Here is a 19326-nt window from a genome sequence, read left to right as displayed (position 1 = left end):
AAGTAGTAGTATACTGAGATTGAGGCCCCAACTGTGATTAGTGCCTTAGGCACTGTACGGACATATAAAAGAGAGACCCAAAGAACTTACAATCTAAGTAGACAGGACTAGACACGGTGTGAGAGAGAGGAAATATCTCCATTTTTTATTTCAGATGGGCGACTGAGGCATAGAGAATTAGTGAACAAGATTACCTGGGAAGTCTGTGGTGCAGGGACAGCTTTAGGCCTGTTCTACCAATTCTCTCGAATCAGGCCCCGCGCCTAAGAGGGTCCTGCACCCAGTGAGAATCCCTTCCCTGGCTAGAGGTGCCTTTTTAATTTTTACTCACCTGGCAGCACTCCGGGTCTTCGGCAGCACTTCGGCGGTGGGTCCTTCAATGCCACCGAAGACCTGGAGCGAGTGAAGGACCCGCCGCCAAAGTGCTGCCAAAGACTCAGAGCACCGCCTGGTGAGTACAAGCCCCATGTGTTTTTTTACATGTTTTTTTTTTTTAGTCATCCCAGCCGGGGCCCTGTCGAAACTGTTCGACTTGGGCCCCGCACTTCCTAAAGCCGGCCCTGGGTGGAACTATACATTGAACGCAAAGCATAGTTCCTTAGCATAAGACCATACTTCCTCTCCACTTCTACCTAACCAGCTGATTTATTCAGACATCACTTACAATGCATAAGAGGCAGCTGAGAAAACAGTATTTCTCTGAGGGGTGTTATATTGCCATCCATCACTGATGTTTGAGCGCTGGTTTCTTGGAGGAGGAGTTGTATCCATTAGTTCTGATTCAATACCTTGGTGGCAAACATGGGAGCACTCAAAAGAAGCTGCTGAAACTTCTGGAACCTCAAGTCTGTTTTTAACAATTGGACATACAGTGTTTTCTTCTTGTTCATTCTAGCTATCACAAATCTAGGAGCTGAGTCATTTCTTCACCTCTTCTAGCCATTCATGCTAAAGATCCTAAGCTAGAAATAAATTCAGTTTTCAAGCAATTTTTTCACTGGATACATCTTTATGCAGAATTTTCCAAGGTGTTTAAATGAGTCAAAGGCACCATTTGAACTGCCATCATATTGTTTCCTGGCTGCTGTAATAGGTTTTCCATGATTACATAGCTCATATTAGGGGATTCCTGTACTTTTGTAGGTGAATCAAACCAGCTACTAGACGACTGCAGTAAGTTAAATGGGACTTTCTCTTTTATCCAATTGAGATATGGTGTCTTCTTTCAGAGTATGGAAATTCTGATCAGATACACTAAATAGCAACAGGTCTGAGTGCCACACGAACAATATCACGTGTGTGTCTAACTGCCTTTAGCATAAACTTCTCTTTTTTTTTCTCCTCTACTCAAATCTCAGAGGGAATATTTCTAGTTTCTCAGAGCTGTTTGTTTGGTTAAGGCCACTATCACTCTCTGGGATAAATAGTCCAAGGAAGATTTTCTCAGAACTGTTAGCAATCATTCTTACTCTCTCAGGAATTTCCTGGCCCTGTTAGTCACAGTTGTCTTCAGCTCATCCTCGCACTCTCTGAGCTGAAGCACGAATTGTAGGAGTGACTTGTGGCTTCTCCCTCTGCTTTGTGTGTGTTTGTCACAGGCAAAGTACGTGAAGTCTTACGGATAGAAGGCATAAAATTTCGTTATGTGTTTGTACAGCACGCAGCACTAAGGAGCCCTGATCAGGGCCCTGAGGCCCCACCACAACACAAATAATATTTTTTTAAAAGCACAGTTTAGTTATAGCTTTTGCATATGATACATATTTTCCTCTGAATATGCTTTTTAAAGAGGTCATGCCTCTTTAAAAGCAGTATTTTATATATATATATATATATATATATTATATACACACACACACCCCTTGTGGGGGGGCTGTGCACACATCAATATGGTAGGCTCCTTTAAATTGGTTGCATTCATTCATAATACTTTGAATTAAGTAGCATTTTCCTTCCAAGAATCTCAGCACTTTGCAAACGGTGGGCTAGACTGTCAGTTTATACCGTTGCCCTGAACAAGGGTTGTGTCACCTCAGAGGCCAGTTATGGCTTCCTGATTCTCAAAGCAGCCACACTGGGGCTATGACAGTTTAATGTATGACACCTGATGTATGTGGGTCCCTAAGAGACTGTCAGCTGTGAATATGAGATGTCAGCTGTGAATTGGCAACGCTGTGCCAGGGCAGTTACTACAGAAACCAGCTCTAGCCACTTTACATTAAAGGAGAGTTCCCCACCACCTGGGAAATTGTCAGCTGGGTTGACATAGCCCAATTCTGACCCCTTTGCACCACTCAGGCAGCAAAAAGGGGCTAGCACCAGGCCTGAGAATCTGACCCACTGAAACGCTATTTTTCTTTTTCAGAAGGAACTGGTCTTCAGACTCACCAGGTTTGTAACCCTAAAGTCCGCCTTTTGTCACCATAGGTCAATCTTGGTAGAATTTGGTCCCAGTGTCTAAATGTTCTTTCAGTGTTTATCTGCCCACTTTATCCTATACAATTGTTCCTGTTGTCAGTTGATTTCTGTGTGTCTTCTCTTTTTACATTAAGGATTTTCTGTTTGCCAGAATCCTCATGTGGAGGTTTGCATTCTGGAGAAACTTTGAGCGGGCTATTTGCTACATACACATGTGCAGGGGATGCATATTCACAGGGGATCATTGCTCATTTTTGTGCAGAAGACTCTGAAATTATAGTGTGGCTGTTTTAATGAATTGTGTTTTTCACTAACAGCTTTGGATCCCCAGGAAATGCCCTTCCCACTCTGTTTCCATTTATTTTTATTCTCTATTTTCCCTTTTTTTTTCTTTTGTGCTTCTCTTCTTTCTCATGCCCCCCGCCCCTTCTGTTTTCTTCTCTCCCTTTCTTTTCTTATTTCCTTTACGATGTTTATTCCTTGGTTACTAGGTGAAGATTTGTTCCTGCTCCTAACAAAGTCAATGGGAGTTTAGCCATTGACTTCAGTAGGACCAGAGCAGATAGTTAGAACCAGACTCATAAAACCCAGACTCCCTTACAACACCTCAAATCACAAACCTGGATGGGATTTTCAAAATCTAAGTCATTTAAGAGCAAAAGTCCTATTGACTTTCAGTGGAATTTGTGCTCCTAAATCATGTTAGGTGCTTTTGAAAATCCCAAGCCCATTAGCTTTTTGTTTATTTCAGGTCTGCCACAACAAGGAATTAACATAAGAAAAATAGTATCTGTCTTTGAGAGACCTGCAAAAATATTTTGCATTCTTGTGTGCCCTCTGCTGGAACACTTGGGGCAAAAAACTCTGTTCCTAGAGTTCTGTTAACTTTATGATTTCAGAGAAAAAAGATATAGTAGCTTGGTGTGGTCAGGAACTATGCACATTTGTAGTAAGTTATCTGAAATAGTCGTGGCCTTTTCAGCTTTCATTGAAACATGACTGGAGTAGAAGGGAAACTGCTAACTGGAAAAGGAGATGGGAAAGCCGTTCACAAGATTCTAAATAAAATGAAGGGAGGCAAAAAGGAAAAAGTATAAAAAACACCTCTTTGAAAAGTAAATTGTGTTCAGTACTGAGAGGCTCGAGAGACCAGAGGCAAAACATAAATATGTCCTTAGATGTGTCCTAAAATACTGCTAGTGCATCAAACAAAGAAAATAAGTTTTATAAGGTATTAACTTGTAATAGGTGCACTGCAGACTGACAGCTGCTGGATAGCTAAATGCTGGCATTAAATGTTGACTATTTAGCTATTTGGAGAAAATACAGCATCTGATCCACTGCAGTTCTATATAGATTTTCCAGCACTGGAAAAACTCAACACATAGTTACTAATATAGTGGATATCACTTGTGGGTGATGCAGATTTGAAAGGTTATTTACATTGGTACATAATCATGGCTAGAAGCTGCTTCCTGTTTACCAGGCAATGACCATATCGTGTGACTAATAAGGCCCTGATCCTGCAAAGAACTTAACCACATGCTTAACTTTAGGCCCATCAACCATCAATCAGTTGAAGTCAATTGATTTCAGTAGGACTGTGCACATGCTTAAGTGCTTTACTGGATCAGGGCCTAAAGTCCAAGGCCAAGGTCTATTAGGCCAGCAAGTGCTTATTATAAAGAGTTGTTATGGTTACACTTAATTCTAAATATTTGAATTTTAAGTGAAAGCAGAAAATGAGCTGAATTTAAATTGAATGTTTTAAAAAAAAAGTTTCTTCCTCCTTCCCCCATCTTCTATTTCCTCTAACTACTTCCCTTCTCACAAGTCAGCAAAACTCTTCAGCCTCAAGCAGCTGCAAAGGGATTTTGTTTACACAGTGCTTAAAAGTGAATTTAGGAGGGAGAGAGTGGGTCAAAGAGCATAGATACAAATCTGACAGTTGTTCTGTGGACAAGTACTTTGCTGACCTGTAGGGGAAGGGAGCAGGAGAGAAATCAAGAGTTAAACTCCTTTTTAAAACAAAGTTTCTCTTGCAGTACCTTTGAGAGGGGCTTTTTGTTCTGTCCTTTCTGGAAGTTTTGGAAGGGAAGGTGAGCCTGCGTCTTTGTTTCTGGCAAACAGCTTGCGAGTTCTGAGCACAGGTGCCAGCCAGAGCAGGTGGATTTTAACTAGGGCTGTGTGAAAATGTTTCATCAAAACTGTTTGACAGACTATTGGAGGGAGGGGTTATCAAATGACAACTTTTTCAAAAAGTGTCAGCTTTCTGAGGAAAATTTTGATTTTTCATCAAAAAATTGAATACCCCAAACTGAAAATGTTTTGTTTTTTGACCCAAAAAAAAAAAAGTTCAAAATCTCAATGGGAAGGGGGGATATTTTCTGATCAGCTATAATTGTAACAGCCAATGGGAATAGAGCAATTTGCATGTTCTCATTATAGTTATTCAGAAATAAGTGTTTCTGCAAATCCCCGAATTCTAGTTCACACTGGCTGTTGGCCAGTTAGAACAGAGGGATTTGCCAAATGTGCAAAGATAATGCAAATCAGACAGCCCCCAACCAACCACAGTGCAAGGAATGAACTGCATAACTGGGGGTAAAAAATTGTAGAGCTACTAAGACAATTCCATTCCAGTGCAATGACTTATAATGTAATCAGCATGTCCCGCATACAGATAATCATGAATGAAGAGAAGACGACAGGATGTGTCAGATTTAGAACTTGCATCGTCTTAAATATAGTGCTCTTGACTCTGGATTGTTTTCTTCAAAACCCAGAACAGAACCCTTCCCTTCACCTATCACATGGTACACCTTTGTTAAGGAGAACTGATTACTCACACTATACTTCGCTCAAAGGAATTCAGGAATACTGCAAAGGAATTTGAGTGCATGTGGCACCAACTACAGAAAGTTGGTGGTAGGAAAGGAAGATCAGCAACGCAAATCAAGATATGACTAATGCAGAGAATGAGAGGCAGCCCAATCTATTGGTACTACATAGAAACAACAGTTTATTCAACTCATATATGAATGTCTTGACAGTCACTTTAGGGCTGACAGATCAGTGCAAAGTAATATGTAAAATATTGTTCTGCGTGGAATAGAAGATCTAATTGCAGTGGCATTTTACTTTATTAATTTGCATTGGATATGGACAACAAAAAGTGGTGAGTGAGGAAGACTGTAAGAAGAGGAATTGTTTTGTTTTAGATTTTAAGTTGCCTGGCTTATTGCTGGTGGGTTTCTTACATCAGACTTTTTCTGCTATATTGAAAGCAACTGAAATGCACCACGAAAACAAGGAATGAAAAGTACCTTCTAGATTATGAATGCTGTTTTTTAAATAGTTAACTAAACCAAAGTGTAACTGAACAAATATATTCAAAGTATTAACATAATGGATGGCTAAGTACCTAGATATAAGGATTAAACAGACAAAAATTCTGTGCTAGTTTAAACCAGGGCAACACAACTGGATTTTTATATGACGTAATTTCTCTAGAACTATGAGCAGAGGAGCCAGAATGGCCCAGGGAATCAGGCCCAAAGGTATTTATTGTTCATTGCTTAAACATTCTCTTAATCAAAGACCACTGACCAGTTGCAGAACCTAAAGTCAGCCGTGTTGCTCAGGAGTAAATGAGGATGGAATTTTGATCTATAATATGGCATCCATCACTGTAGTATCTGAGCATTCTTGACCCAGAATAGGAGGTGTATCTGGGTAAAAAGGGATATGGCCAGCATTCCTCTACGCTGTGGCAATCCCTGGTTGCTGGAATGGACCATTGGGGTCATAGGCAACTGGGCATAAGTTAGAACAGCCATGACTGGCTCCGTGGTCAGAGAAATATAAAGGTGGTTTAAAGTCATCTGTGCTTCCCCACACATTTTGGCCAGAGCAAAATGAACTTGTGCTGTTGGCATACCAGTGGCACACATGAGAGAGTCATCACCCCTCGATTGCTTTCCAGCTGAACACAGTGTGATCTTGCTGTCTTCACCATCCTGCTGTGACACCGTAGATGAGAAACAGACTTGAGATGATTATACAGGCAAAACTCCTTCCTCAGCTGAACCTTGGAACATGATGCCTCCTTTCACATTCTGATAGCTAAACACAGGCACGCAGAAAATTTCCACCAACCCTTGTGTCACCTTCTTATCACAGAGTCCAGCTCTTTTAAAAGAACAGTGCCCCATTAATTCTGTAAACACAAATGCTCCATTCTACCCAGAGCTTTAGAGAGGGATGTTTATGAATCTCTGGAAGTGACCAAGCTGATTTTACAGATGGATTGATCTTGCTGCAGGTGGGTCTGAAAAATCATTCTTGGGCACCACCATCAAACCCATGACCAAGAAAATGAGTCTTCCATGCTATTTGAAGGCAGAAGGAAACAGACCCTGCATGTATAGTTACAGTGAACCTGGGGAAAGCACTTTGACACAGGCAATTTACAGCCACCAGAAAGACAAATTCGGAACCAGACGCATTCACAAATCTGGAGCAAGATCAGAATCTGAAGTTTGCACCATTCACATGAGCATTTCAAAAGTTCACTGCAATTTCATATATGCGGGCAGGATGTTTTTGTCTGCATTGTGCTTACTAGCCTTTTGCTGGTGATTCAGGTTATAGTCTACAGGCCCTGGGTATCCAGATGGATGGAATTAGTCTGAGAAGTGCCTGGGGCTCTGCCCAGTCATATGACTTGCAGGAGAGACTCAGCTTTTACAAATTACTCCATAAATTCTGGCTAAAGCATTTTCCTTAAGCCTTAGGAACTGGCCTCCTAGTTATAAAATTCAGTATGGTTCTCATTTACACTCATACATGCAATTATATTAACACCTCACCTTAAGACCTCTTTATATTCACAGAGCAGGAAAGGGGTCTTTGTGTAAATGAGAGTCAGGCCCATCGTCTTTATGGAAATTACTGAAAGAAACAAGTCTGAAGGGTCTGTGTCAGCAAGTGAAAATGGATTGTTGGAAAATCTCCTAGGAACAAGGGATAGAGGAAAAAGCAATGAATGTGTCTATGGGGATTCACTTTAAGAGACCTATCACACAGTTCATTATAGCAAAGAGTGTTACCATCAGCAAAAAGGACTTACACATGTACAGAAGGACTTTGATCATTTCTCAGGAGAAAGGGAGACTATCCACTTCACAGGAATAATAGGACAAAACAAATTTCCATTTCATTGCAGCTTGCACTGTTAAAAAGTCTGGGCTGTGAAGAAAAGCATTTTAGAAACCTGCAACCCACACAAGAATATTCATTCTTACATTTAAAAGGAGGTTAAGTTTATAGTTTTTCTTATAGCTTCGCTCATAGAAGAATCTGCAAGTGCTTTATAAGCATTAGTTAAAAGGACATTTATTAGTACTGCTGTTATCAATAGTATGGTAGCACTCAGAAGCCTCACCCAGGATTGGGATTCCATTGTCTTAGGCATTGTACAGACATATTAAATATGGCCCCAAAATTAAATGTTTTTAAAATAAGTTTATATAAAACCTAAGATTCATAAAAATGTTCCCATTATTTTATTTCAAATTCCTTTGGACACAGTTGTTCAGAAACAAATATTCCTCTGCAATGTCTGTGACACGCACAGTTGCTCTGAGAAGCTGAAAGTGAAACTGACTGCATAGAAAACCTATTGATTTTCATTGTCCAAGCTCAGGGAAATTCAATAAGTAAACACACTGCATAATTGGTTAAAACTGTAAACTGGATATTCACCATTCCTGCCTCCTGGCCCCATAGTTACTAGTAATAGAGTATAAATGTGTACAAAATACAGGGGGCTATGACTGACGTTTGCACGTTTCAGTTGTCCAAAAGGGATATGAAGTCCTTTAGTATGGGGAAATCACTGGATGGATCTACTCTACTCCCTACCTGCCTTCCACTGCAGGAGACTTATTGCTGCTGAGCTCCTGTGATGCCTGGCTGGTGAAATGGCCCCAGTAGGGCTACTACCAGTATTGCCCTGTGCTGAATTGGTCCCAGGCTGTCCCCAGGCTCTCGGCGGTCACTTTGTCCATCCCACCTTAGGTCCTGCTTCAAGCACAGCTGAGGATCAGAGCCATGGGCTTTAGATTAACAATGACTTTTTTTAAGACTCCCTATATCCCTGGGAGGTAGGTATTATTCTCACTGAACTTGATCATGTCATCGATACACAGTGAGTGTGTAGCACAGTCAGGAATAGAATCCTAGTGCTGTGCTCTAGCCTCCACAAGGAATTTCCTTATAGCTGCTAATGCATAGCACATAACTTCTAATTACAAGGAGGATATCATCATTGTTCCTCAGCCTCTTCTCTGCTCCTTCCTCATTGCTGTAGCAACTTTCTCCTCTGTAGTAGCTGCTCTTTGGAACTGTCTATTTCTCTCTCCCTCTTCATTGACTCTGCATCTAATCTAAAAACATCTTGCTTACCATAAATCCCTTAATCAGAGCTTCTAGTATTTTCTAATCTCTTGGCCACTGGATTTGCAACAGAATTGTGCTCCAGACTCTAAGCTTTCATTGTAATAAAATGTATCTCTAACCTTTTTGGTTGTGACAATAACCTTCACAATGTTAACTGCTGCAGTTTTGTCTTTATATTGCCTGAAGCGATAGTTCTGAGAGGTGATGTCCCCCATTCATCTCAAGGGGAAGCCAAGCACTGACACTTATAGGTGAACATTATATTATTACCTATTTTGTTGCTGATTCATTTGAGTGGAACCATCCTACTAATGTCCTTGCCATGCAATCCAAAATATCTCCCATGCCAAAAACCTCCCCCTCCCTACCCTCTTCTTTAGATATGTCTGCTAGAAAACTGTTTCTCCTCTCAGCATAGCTGGGGTGGATTCACTTACAGAGTGCTGCTGTGTGGCTGGCTGAATTACTAAAACTTAGTTAATTTGGTCCTTCTTTAGCCAAAAGGTTGTGCTGGTCATCACAGCTGGTGGTCAGGATGGAATTCTCCCCTGATGGTGAATTGCCTATGCCTTCCTATTCATCTTCCTTAGTGCACCACTGTGCTAGTTAACAGGTGATAGTTAGGTGGTTTGGCAAACTGGAACAAGGTCTAAGTGTTGACCCTTTGGGAGACAGTTGTCAGTGCACTGACCAGGAGGCTGGGTGCCCAGTTTGTTTTATTTTGTAGCAACAAAACCTTTTTATTTTCATCAGCATTCATGACAATTGAAAGATGAGGGAAGAAAGGAGTGAGGGTGCAGCAGACTTATAACACTGATGTGGGATCAGGCATATTACTGGAGACAGGTGTGAAGCAACCTGCTTCTTACACATGCCAAATACCTAACTCTCCTCACAGGGTAAGGACATTTGGGGACCTGCAATTCAGAGCGGTGGGTTTCTTGTTAATTGGAACACAGAGCTGATCATAGGAATTTTGGTCCTATTTTGGATAATGGGGGACTCCCAGGATTTACTGCTGTCGGGTAAGCTTCCACATTTCATGCTTAGAATGGATTTATCTAAAACTTGTATCTAGACTCTCCAAATCCCAATGACTTGTGAACACTAGTTTCCTAGATACAGACAAATCTGCAGTGTCTCAAAGAGTAACACTCTCTAATGCACTTTAGATTAAAAATGGTATGGAAAACTCTATGCAAAATAAGATCTAAGCCTACAGGCTGAGGACTCCAAGGAGCCTAGGAAGTTAGGTGTCCCATTTTCATTGATTTTGCAATGGCAGTTGTGTGCCTCTAGAAACTTCAGCCACAGTCCATGTGTGGGCTAAGATGCTGAAACCAAGATTAATTTTGCCCGTGGTAGGACTGCAGCACTCAGGCCATAAAGTCATATTCATTATGGATACAATAGGAAAACAAAACTAGAATGTTCAGGGTAAAACTTTTCTGAGAAAACTTGTAAACCTGTTCATTTAAAATGATCTGCAATGTTGTGTACATGGAACACCAGGTTTTCATTTTGTGATCTATGTGGTTAAACACTGAAAAATTTTCCAGTGGCAAAAAGCTCGACCAACTGTAATACTTCTTGTTTTCTTTTTCATGAGTATTTGCATAATTCTGGCTAATAATGGCACAGCTAAAGTGCACAGTGAAACTCCAAATCTAAGGTGCTGTTTTAACTTTGCTTTTAATTGTAATGCAGAGATAATTCACTTGATAATTCAGAAGATAACTTGGGCCAATTCCCAGATGGCAAAGAAACAAAGCAACTAACTGTAGTCTTCATGTGTACTTAAAAAGAAAGCCGTCCTTTGTTTCTGAAGAAGAAAGGTGGTAGTTTCATTGTGTTCCTAATAACCTTTAACAAATAATTCATATCTTAGATTTAAATTTAGTATGAGATTTTTGGGACCAGTTCTAAGAGATGCCAGTGACTTTTGCCCCTTAAATCACCTAGAAATTAATAAATTGATATCTATTTCTTTGGACATGTATATGATTCCCTCCTGTAGTATAAGCATGCAGAAACTCTTGAATATGAGAGATTCCAGTTATGGTAAGTAAATCTCAGAAGCATTGAACTGAGTCAGTAACTACATTTACAAAAGAATAACACATTTGCGCCTGAGCACAAGTTGTTCATTGGCATGAGTTTGTTCTTAGTTTATTCTCCTGAGAAATACACGGCATTTGAACATACTGCAGGAAGTACCCAAAACATTGACCATTTAATGCTATCAAATGAACCAGGTACAGTCCGATAGTTCAATGATTTCAACAGTACGTTCGTTTACGAGAGAATACAGGGGTGGCTAGGAGGAAATGGGAGGTTAGTTGAGATCACTCTAAATTAGATGCTTTACGTCTACATTTTCATATGTGCCCACCCATTTTGATTGCCTTTGTGTTTTGGTGCCCAACTTGAAACACGCGGGGCCTAATTTTCAAAGGTGCTGAGTGCCTGCAAAGCCAGCTGAAATCAATGAGGGCATAGGCATGCTCATTACAAGGTATCTCAGTGTGAAAGTAAAGCAAGAACTAACAGAAATTTGAAGGGGATTTTAATGCAAACAAGTTTTTTTGTTTTTTTGTGGTTTTTTTTGGAAGCAAAAGTTAGGCTAGCTGTAAACCTAATAATGCGAGACTTGTAGAAGCAAAAATTGTGTAAGGCAAGTAAAAAAACTGTATGAAATTATTGCAGTTTTTCTAAAATGTAAACTATAGTCTAAATAAAAATTTAAAAAATAAAATATCAAAATAACCTATATATAAACAAAATGCAGCTGTTGCTCATCATTATATATAGCAAAAGGTATAAATGCTTGCTGTAACTGTTTACCTTTAAAAAAAAAAAAAAAAAAAAAAAAAAACCTGTTTAGCGCTCTCCCTCCATGCAATTGCTAAAAATAATAAAGTATCTAATTTGCTGCACCCAACCAAAAAGTAAAAACTCTGTTTTTCTCCGACATCAGTCTGGACTCCTGACTCTTTCCTAAAGTAGGAAAATGGACAAATGAACAGGAAAAAACCCTATTGAATATGCTACTAGCTCTTATGTTGGGACTGAATGTGCATATGCAGGAAGAGGAAGATGAGTGATGTGGAAGTTGCTGAGCTAACCTTTGTACTGAATATTAACAAGGTATAAAGTAATATACGCAAATGAACACCCTGCACCTTTAGTGTGTTCTGCACATGCACTCAGCTCCCATTGTTGAAAGGAACCCTGAGGCTGAAGGAAGATCTGACTCTGATTTCAAAAAAAACACTTTAACTCAACTGTTTCCATAAAGATACACTCAGAGGAGAATCAGACCCACTGAAAGTATAGCAAATCTTAGATTTCTAACTTGGAATATATACCAAACAATGGAACTATAGCTCATTGGTAGCTCATTTACTTTATACTGTTTGAGTATCTGAATGCGAGTTGTATCACAATAATTTTACACAAAAATACCATTAAATTATGCAGCTATTCACAACTATTTATATTTTTGTATGAAGTAAAACAAAAAATCCTGTCAAGAATCCCTCTCTTGTGAACATTCTGGTTAAAGATTCTACATGAATTGATTTACTGGTAACTAATGGAGAATCTAAGAATGTGTTCCGTGAACCCCTTATTCCTGTTGGTGCCCAATTACTCTCACAAATAGTCCCACTGATGTAAATGAGACTACTCATATGAGTAACTCACCAGAGAGACTCACAGTCTGGTCCTATCAAAGCACTTGTTCTATGGTGTAATGGTACTTTTTTAATACTGTACCTCTTTCTTATACACATCTCATTCTACAATATTCATTCTCCCTTTCCAGCTGAGCTTATGAGTTGTACATTCTTGCTTTGAAAATACATGTGTGTACTCATCCCAGTTGAAATACTGAGTTAGTTATTGTGTTCAAAGCAAGATGGTGTGATTTGACAAAGGCTGCAAAATGTTTGTCATGGTTAAGTAACACTTTCCCTTACATTCTGGAAAGCCCCATTGTTTTTTGCATTCATGACAGGTCAAGGTGTACCTCAGTGTGCAAAGCATTTGTGGCGTACACCCCAGAAGAAGTGCCAATGCTAATCTGAAACATTACAGGGGTGGGAGCACTACTGATTGCACATTGAAGACTGGAGTTCCCTGTATTTATAATATTTGTGATGAATTTGGGCAGCATCATGGTCCAAGAAACAGGTTTACTTTATCCCCTCATTCATTCTTTCATGAATGCACAGATGGAAAGTGGGGGTGAATGGCCCTCTAGCCCATTTACTCCCACAAATTGGATCCAATACCCAAAGGCATAACAAATTTCAGACAGGATCATCTTTCCCACTCTCTTAATGCATATAACATGGCATCAGCCATAACAAAGAGCATGTGTTTCCTTTCCCCTCTAAAACAGGTTGACTTACTTGTAAGTCCTTTCTTCATTTTTAATGAAGGTCACAAATTGTAAATGGAAAAAATTATTATTTATTTAGAATGAATATGGATCCCTCCTAACCTCTGTTCATATGCTTTTATCGCTATCCGCACTTACACTGACAGTTCACTTGTTTTGTTACCAATTATTTTCTATCAGATGATGAAATAGCATCTTTTGCTGCTGAGCAATAAGGATTTTGATTTGTGATCATGAGCCCTTCTTCTTTTGAAAGAAAATTTGTCATTAGATACTCTCACACAGTTCCCCTTCACATGAACTGCTGTTCACCTCCTATATCTGAGAGAAGAATTTCTCCCAAAGTATAAATTATATATCAAATATTTATCAAGCCTCTATGAGTCCACAGCAGAAAGGGATGTGTTCAGCATCTGCAAATGCCATGACTTTAGTAGGAGTTTCAGATGATCATTTCTTCTCAGGCCTTGGTCCTCTGAACATTCCAAAATCCCACATTCAATTTTTTCCAACTTCAGTGCCTAAATTTAGATGCCTAAATAAGTGGCCTTATTTTTCAAGTGAATGTGAGCTGTGGCTGCCCAGTGCTTTTGAAAAATCAGGTAACTTATTTATGTGCCTAATTATGTATTTAAGTTCCAAACGAAAGCTAAAGCCTGAATAATGATCCATATAATTTATACCCTCTGATGCATGATTTTATGCTGTAGAACCACTTCTGATATTTAGTATTGCTGAGAAAAAGCAAAGAGAGAGGAGTCCGCATACCACAGCTGAATTAAGGAGCGAGGAACAATAAAAAAGGCAGGAAGCAATTGTGAACATTTTCATTTAAATGCTGTATGTTTTCTGAGCTGTTGGAAACAAACTCAGCAATCAGGTATTAAATTGTGAAAGGCAGTTAAGTCCATTACCTGTTTACATCATTGGTAAACAAATTCAACGTCCAATCAGATATAAAGAAGATTGTCTTTCGGGATGATATTATCCATTACCTGTTTGGAATTCAATTTCAAACCCTCCGGCAGCCTCTATAGCATTTCTTGCCAAGCAAAATTTCTGTCAGGCTATCAAATGTGCTGGTTACTGTCCAGACCCTGATCCTTTATTGAATAGTTGGAGCAATAATCATGTGAAAAGATGGAAGAAAGATAGCATTGTGGAAATAGGGAAGATAGTGTGGGAAAAGGGATTGTGCAGAAGTTTTGAGAAATATTAGGTAATAGCTACTGCATGGGAAAATACTATAGGGTTTATGTAACCCACAAGAACCGGACTTTGGAGACCAGTAGTTACCATACTTATCCTTTACTCTGCCTCTGGGGCATTCATCAGCTAAACCTCCTATTATCAGGCTCAATAAAAGACTTGCAAGTCAACTTTAAATGAAAAATGTATCTATTTGGGGCATGAGTCAAAACCCAATGAAGTCAAAGAGCATCACGGTTATTATCATAGGGCTAAACTGTGAACCCTTTTGACCCAAGTTGGTGAGCAACTCTTTTCACAAGTAGTCCTACTGAAGTCAAGGGGATTACTTGCATGAACAATTGCTCACCATTATGAGTAAAGGATTCAGAATCTGGCCTATAGATGTCTATCTTTCCCTAATATGCTTATATAATATCCATTAATGATACCTGTTAAATACCAAGGAGACAATAGAACCGGTAACCATTTGTGAGGGGGAAGAGAATACCACTTGATGCAATAGTAAGCAAGAAATTATATTAGTCCAACTTCATCACTTCTGCCCATTGATTTTAATGAAGTTATGCCAGGGACAAAATACAGGCATTGTCTGTAAAAATGCAAACTTTAAAAGTGTCTAAATATATGTTCTGGGTTTTGTTCTGTTTGTCTGTATTTTAAGTATTTTTCCTGGCGAATCATACAGGTAAGTACTCTGATGCTGCCATGATCTAATATTTTGACTTTGTTTGAATGGCTCACCCATAAAACATCAACATGCCAAGTAATTTCAGTTGTTTTGATTTTTAAGCACAATATGCTACATTTTAAATTATTTTTAAAACAGTTAAATGTTTTATTGTAATTAAACTGTAGCTACAATGTATCACCATTTACTGAAAATTCCCGCTCTGATTCGGAATCTCGTCCAGTCTAGCTACCAGTAAAAATGATTGTGAAAGGGCTCCGGAGAAAAAAGGGTTATATTTAAGTGAGTTTAATGATTGCAAAAGTTACCTGACCAGCAATACTAGAGTCAGAAATTGTTTATATATCTACAAAGTATGTACAGCTGGGTAGCAATAATTAAAGCTTACCCAGGCTTCTCTGCCTTACTCATTTCCTAGGGGTGAGAGTGTAGGTTCCTGGCTGTTCTTTCGAGGCTGACAATACACTGTTAATAGAAATGTTTTTTCTGTGATGTGTGGACCTGGACTGAGGCAACTAACTTCAAACAGTCATATTAGTGATCTACTCTCTGCTGGATTGAAACCAATTAAAGGATACATATTGAATCCCCTATTCCTGAGCCATCCACTTCCCTGCAGAGTATTTTGTGAAATGTCCATGCTTCAAGAATTACAGTATCTTGATTGATACTTTTAGCATATGAAGATGGACTTGTGATTCAGAAACTGGACTGGGACTTGAGATCTGAATTTAATTCCCAGTTCTGCCACAGATTGAATGACCTGCTCAAAGTCATGTAGGCAATCTCTCTGTGCCTTCATTCCCCATCTGTAAAATGGGGATGATAATTTATTTCCCCTAATCTTTGTCAGTTTTTCTATTTCACTTCAGGGCAGGGACTTCAGTATTTTAAGTGTTTGTATATAGAAATAAGTATATTTTAAAAGTTAAAAATAAACATACATGATTTGGCTTAGATTTTATACTTTCTAAATGTAACCAGTATAGACAGAATTTCATCTGCCAGCTCTTTAGGATTAAGCTCTTGTCCAAACTGTTAAGTTCTTGTGCAAATGAAAAAGATTTTGCAGATGAAATGCATCCTGTAGTGGTTATATTTTGAAGCATAAAACACAAGCCAAGATACATATGACTTTATTTACTTGCTTTTCAACTTTTAAAATGTGACTATTTGCATGAATTACTCACAAGCAACTGGTTTGCTTGCTTGCGCCCTGTTTATATCCAGGGTTTTATACAGACCCATCTGTAATGAGAAAATATTTGGCTTCCACAATAGTTATTGAGAATTTTATTGAATTTTATCAAGTATTTTGATACTTTACATTTACCTAGGCCCTGATCCAAAGCCCATTGATGAAGAATTTAAATTTCATCTGGAATCATTTCAGACAGAAATAGCCAAGGGAGTAAATTCGATAAAACCAGTTTCAGATATGATTACACTCATTTAGAAATCTGTATTGAGCCCAGGGTGCAGCTGTTAAAAAGCTGTTAATCTAATAATGTCATCATTTTGGTGGAGAAACAAAACCCAAGAACTGTTGAGTATATAAATATCATAAAATCCGTAGTCTATTACAGCTGCATAGGTCCCCTGGCATTGATAACACAGTGCTGTTTTATTATAGAAAATGAATTAATGAAATGCTCTTGCTGACAGCATGTAAGATGCTAAAAATTATATATCCAAGCTGCCTGAGTGACTATTTCCTCTTTTGTCACTCCAAAGTGACTGAAGTCAGACAGCAAGGACAACCAGTTTCTACTAGAATCAAGATAAGGGTGCAACCTCCTCATTTCAGGAACTCCTTCTCTGGAATGTCCTTCTGTGTCTGTTTTCAATGATTAGAGCTAGATCCAGCAAATTGTTGCATCCTGCATACCTGTGCCTATGCAGAGCCCCTCTGAAGACAGGCAGGACAGATCCATTTGCAAGATCTACCCCATACTGTTCAAGAACTTTCTACATGGGTCAGTTTGTCTTTAATCCTTTTGAGAGAAACCAGGTAGGGGAGGTAATATTGTTTATTGGACCAACTTCTGTTGGTGAGAGAGACAAGCATTCAAGCTCCACAGCTCAAAAGCTTTTCTCTTTCACCAACAGAAGTTGGTCTAATAAAAGATATTACCTCCCTCATCTTGTCCCTTTCATATTCTGGGACCAACACAGCTATAACAACACTTTAATCATTTTAGCTTTTTCCATTTGTTCTTCCTTCTTAGCTCTCCTCTTCCTCCTCCCATGTACAGGCACTTTTAGTTTCACATTATTCTCTTTGGACCATTGGACCCACTCTAGTTTTCATTATTATAAAAACTTGGTAAAGGGTTGAGATATATTATCCTGGGTGACACACACATCATTAAAAAAAAATAAAACAAATCTTTCCCCCTATCTACGTATCTCTATCACCATAGTAATTGATTGCCTCAAGTAGAAATTACAAAAATGAAATCATTCTTTCCAGATTGTAGGAGAAATAACTTGATCTATCTAGGGTTTGTGGAGTGGGGGCAATGAAAGAGAGCAAAATTCACCATCTCAGTTAGCATTCATTTACAACTTGATTGGACATTTCAACAAAGAAACTAACTCTTGAATGCAGACTCTGGTACAGGTCCTCCACTGCCTTGCACCTTATGCTATCAAACTGGATTTAAATGCTCCCATTCTGATTTGGCAGTGTCTTACCTGCACTTTGCATGGGTATAAATGACTGTACAAAGTAGTGGAGAAACAGGTCTTTTGTCTCCCTACCCCTAGAAGTCTCCCATCCCTAAAAGTGATCCCTCCAGGAAAGGCATGAGCAATAATATCAGGCCACCAGGAGGATGCTTACACTGCTGCTATATGTGGTCTCCTGATAATAAATACAGGATGTTAGGCAGCAATTTTCAAAGCCACTTAGGGGATTTGGATGACTAATTTTCATGGGAAATTAGTATCCTTCCTCTAGCCACCTCTGAAACTTCCACCATTAGCCTCCACAACACACCATCTTTCCTTTTTAAAATAAGTTTATTTCATGACAAAAGAAATGCTGTTCTGAAAACTTGGAAGTTGTCTCACATTTTTGCTTCAAGCTAAAAATGTGAAAAGTTGATCTTTGATACTTATTTACAAATGTGCTGACAATTGAAAAATAGTGGAGGGCTGTGAGGTTTACAGTGAAATAGCTCAGGGATTTCCATGGAAAATCCCATGAGATAATCTAGATTCCATGAGATCTCATTCTGAACCCCACAAGCTCTTACTACTTTAATTCAGGGCAGCACTAACCACTCCAATCATGCATTAATCTTTCAAGGCTGGGGAGCAAGCTTCAATTTCAAGGCCATTGTGAAACACAAATGTAATTACAATAGTAATTTCTACCTAATATCCAATGGACATCCATCCAGAGCCCCAAAGCAGGATCCATTTTGGTATTATTCCAGGACGTGCCCAGAATTACAACAGCTAGTGTGCAGGCAGTCACTTGCATGGGCAGAGCTGGTTGGGGGGAGGAGACCGTGAGAGACACCTGGGAAGAGGATGTGAGAAAGAACCACATCACTTAATGCACCACTGGAAAGAGATGGAGTAACATGATGATGAGGGCAGTATAAGAACCTGAATAAAAAGGCTGGGTACAGCACCTGCCTGCCCTGTACATTGACTTTCTCAGCTTGAGATTGGGGATGAGTAGCAATTTCCCCATATGATCTGAGTGCCTGGGGGAGGATGGGTCTGAGAGTGCTGGGTGGGGGTGGGGATGATCTCTCCTGGGCTCTTTGTCCTTTTCCAGAGGAAATCTGGGCTTTCTTTGGCCAACAGTTCTGGGCTGGGGCAGAGAGGACTTGAAAGATTTCCCCCAGAGAGCCCAAGCACAGGCATGCAAAATGTTTACAAAGCAAACCCAGGCCCGTTTTCCCACAGACCCCAGGCCTGCCCTGGAGAGTGCGCGGGGGGGGGGGGGTGCAGATGAGGCGAGGCTGCTGCCTTTGCCTCCTTGGCAGAGGAGGGGAAGGAAGGCGGCTCCTTTAAGGCCGGAGCTGCCGCTGCACTCACGCAGCAGTAACAGCGGCTGAGGCGCGCGAGGAGCGGCCACCAGGGCGAAGCCTCCTCTAGTGTCTCTGTCTGCGATGCTGCTGCC

The sequence above is a fragment of the Mauremys mutica genome, chromosome 4, assembly GCF_020497125.1.
Source record: "Mauremys mutica isolate MM-2020 ecotype Southern chromosome 4, ASM2049712v1, whole genome shotgun sequence".
NCBI classification, from domain to species: Eukaryota; Metazoa; Chordata; order Testudines; family Geoemydidae; genus Mauremys; species Mauremys mutica.
The sequence above is the reverse complement of the archived record's forward strand: the minus strand, read 5'-3'. Positions refer to the sequence as shown.